Source organism: Galeopterus variegatus, unplaced genomic scaffold, assembly GCF_000696425.1.
Source record: "Galeopterus variegatus unplaced genomic scaffold, G_variegatus-3.0.2 Scaffold479, whole genome shotgun sequence".
Taxonomy (NCBI): domain Eukaryota; kingdom Metazoa; phylum Chordata; class Mammalia; order Dermoptera; family Cynocephalidae; genus Galeopterus; species Galeopterus variegatus.
In genome coordinates this window covers 9701-13345 of record NW_007726590.1, presented here as the reverse complement: position 1 = coordinate 13345, position 3645 = coordinate 9701, and the positions used below count along the sequence as shown (strand labels likewise).

The following is a 3645-nucleotide window of genomic DNA, read 5'->3' as shown; positions in this document are numbered from 1 at the left end:
TGAGGGTTGCGATCCGTTGCCGGACACGGAAAAAGACAAAAAGGAAAAAAAAAAAAAGGTGTCGAACCGAAAACCAGGACAGTTATACAGGGCTATTTTTCAGAACTCCATGTGTCTGCATCAAGTGTCCTTTGATATGTTCTGTTTGTGTCGAACTCATGGGCATGCAGAAGTGATCCGTACTTGGTTAAATACTCTTCTGTCACTGTCTTGACGTTCTTAATAATTTTTGAACAAATGGTCCCATATTTTAATTTTGTTCTGGACCCTGCAAATTACATAGCTGGTCCTACTCCTGCCTGTCATCCGGGGCTCAACTAAAATAAAATCTGCTCCCCAAATCGGAATTAATTACTCATGTTTGTGCCACTGTTGGCTTTGTTTACATCTCTAGTTTATAAATTACATGGTCATTAATTGATTATGTCACTGTCCACCACAAGCCTGTGGGTTCTGTAGGTTGCCTTTTTGTTAAACCCAAATCTTATTGCCAAGCTCTGCCTCAAGAGGGCACTTAACAGGTATTTGTTGAATTGCATTTGTTGACTTGATGGATTTGGAGTCCAGCTCTTGGGAAACACAGACTGGTTATGCCTTTTGCTTCTTCCCTCTTTTGGTCCTGTGGTGGCTGGCGTAGTAGGAACCATCATGCCCAGATACTTCTGTTTGAAGACACTGTGAACATGGCATCTAGGATGGAAAGCAGCAGTTTGCATGGGTATCATTATAGCACCTTGTAAACAAATATCTCTGCCTCCTCCAGTCCCCTATCTATAATCAGAGGGTATTTTTAGAAGACTCATTTGCATTTTGTCTACTGTTTTCCATTTGGAGAATAAGATCATTATTCACTTCAGACAACACTGGTCACAAGCTTTGTAGACAAGGTTTTATACTGTGCTGTCACTGGAGTCATGTAAACATACATGACCTCCTTCTTCCAAGACCTTCCATTGTAAACAATCAGACATATAAAGCCATATAAATGAAGAGCAGAAGTAGAAAAACTTTTCCTGTACAGAGCCAGATTAAATATTTTAGGCTTTACAGGCTATAGAGTCCCTGTTGAAACTATTTAGCTATTGTAGCTCAAAAGCAGCCGTAGACAATATGTAAATGAATTGGCATGGTCATGTTCCAATAAAACTTTACCTGCAAACACAAGTAGTAGGTTGGATTTGGCCTGTGAGTGGTAATTTGCCCATTCCTGGTATAGAGTATATTCTTGGCATTACAGAAGAAATCTATGACCTGAGAACATCACAGTCTTTTGCTTTATATTAATTTTATTGCATTGACTATTGCTAGACACATGTATGCTATTTATCAGTCAAGACTTGGGAAAAAGAATTACTCAGCAATTTAAATTTCAAAGAGTTTAAGTGAACATTGTTTTGAATTTGTAAATTTTCCACAATACATAAAAACAGACACACAAAATTTTCCCCTCTGATTACTTCATTGTCTAAGTTAATCAACCAAGTCTCAACCACAGATTTAAACCTCTATCTTAGCTTGTAAGTAAAGGTTTTTAAGGATAAATTTTGAAGGTAGAGCTGCTTATGTAGCCTCCAACCCTGATTCTAGTTGCATTTCTGGTTACAAACAACATTTTCAGTAAAATGTTCCAGCTCTGGTACCACCCCAGGAATCCTGAGGAGTCCAGTGAACCATCATCCGTGGGGATTACCAACTTGCATAGTGAGTCAGCTCTGCCTTCTCCTTCTAAACTGAACATACTGAAGTTTGAGCAGCACCTGATTGTGTCTGAGCAATGCTTGGATGGCTGGGGGTTCCAGCCTAAGTGTCCCAGACTTCAGAGAAGTTATCCATGATTTGTTTAATGAGTGGTCCTGGTGATCAGAGAATTTGAGCAGTGTAGATTCTCTCTTCAAAGCAGCTCCTGCCCCACAGCCCAACTGACATCCCCCTGACAAGGCGATAACTAGGCAATGACTGGTTTATGGCAGCTCTCTGGATCTATGTCTCTCAGAGCACTGCAGATGCCCTGCTAGCATTGGGAGGCTACGATTTGTAAAAGAGAGGCACCATTCCAGACAAGGTAAGACCAGGGCAACTGTGCCTGACCTGCCTCATTTGGGTCTCTGATGGGCATGTTGAGGAACTTGGCTGGTTGAATGAGTCTTTGCACAGTGAACCTCTGTGAATGAACTTCCACAGTCTCTCTGGAGACTCACATGACTGCCAGGTCTTCTTCCTTCAGAGAAGACTGTGCAGTTCCCTGAAATGGTCAGACAGGGAATCTCCAACAGAAAGCACCTTAGCGTCCACCTAGACCAACCCCTCATTAGATGCCTCCTCTCTGTGTGCCACAAATGGTGCCCTGGCTTCTGCTTTAACGCTCCAGTGTAGTCTACCACACAAAGCAACAGCAAATAGAAGACCAGGAATTATAATGCCCACCTTTCCTCTGTGTTCCTTCACCTGAGTCTGAAGTGCCCAGATAGAGGGTACAGAGTCTTTTGATTTGACCTTGGCTTTGGAGGTACTAGACCTCATTTCTATACATTAAAAAATCCCCCCCCCTTCTTCTGCCTTCCCCTTCATCCAAGCCTTTGTCACTGAAGTGTGCCAGGATACGTTCTCATCTTTTTCTTTGGATTGCCCTTTCCTGGGGCTGGGTGGGGGGCAGGGCTCCTCTTGAGACGTTCTCAGGAATGTCTCGGGGATGTTCATGGTGGGAGTGGTAGGTGGTTACTGTGACACTGGGTGTTTGGATAAGTGTGGGGATCTAGAAAAAGAGGTGAAGGAAAAGGGGGTGGTATTAACTCCCCAGTCTGCTGAGCCTGGCCCTGGCATACTGTATCCCATCAACTGACTTCAGGTAAGAGGAAGACATTTCTAGAAGGCAGTGGTGTAGAGATATGTGGAATCCTGTCCCATTGTTTATAGCTATCTGATTTGGGGGCTTGGTTTTTTCATCTGTAAACTGGGGTTTTTCATCTGTAAACCCTGGAAGGGCGGATGTGAGGATTAAATGTGACCGTGGATGTGAGGTGCTTCACCTGGTGCCCAATTCATAATAAGAGCTCAATAGATTTTACTATTATTTTCAAAAGACTTTCTTTGCAACCAACTTTAGTATCCACTGGTCTTCACCCCCTAGGCCATGGTTGACCGTCCATTTAGACTTATCAGTAAAGCCCAGGAAAATCGTCAAGATTTCTTCCGTCAGGGGGTCTTTCCCTCTGGGAGGCAGTTCCTGCTGTCCCAGCAAACCAGGCAGACTTGAGAAGTCTGCTCAGAGGCCATGCTGCATGAACAGTTGCCTCGTCTGTGAGCCCCCAGCACCCTCCTCTGCATCCCACAGGGCAAAGGAGAACAAACGACTCTCCAGCTGAAGGATAAGGAAGGCTTCCTTACTCCACTCCCTGAATTTGCTGAGGAAGAAGCTCCAGTCCCAGAGGTCTTCTGAGGTGAGTATTTTCTTTCAGGATGTGTGTGGAGTCACAGACTCCTCTGTGCGAAGCATGAAACAGCTCATGTAAACGGTGTAGTTCTGGCGTATTGAGTCGCTCTCCCACTAGGGGGAGCTGTCTAGCTGTCCTCTTCTTCCTACCCCAGCCTGTGGCCCAGAGCCAATGTGGACGTGGGTGAGCAGAATCTGGGGAACTCATTTCCCGG

General features: G+C 44.4%; 1 pseudogene; it reads left to right on the top strand.

Annotated features, from left to right (window-relative positions):
* Positions 1 to 3436, top strand: part of LOC103587703 — a 53997-nt pseudogene extending 50561 nt beyond the window's left edge.
* Positions 3437 to 3645: the final 209 nt, after the last annotated feature.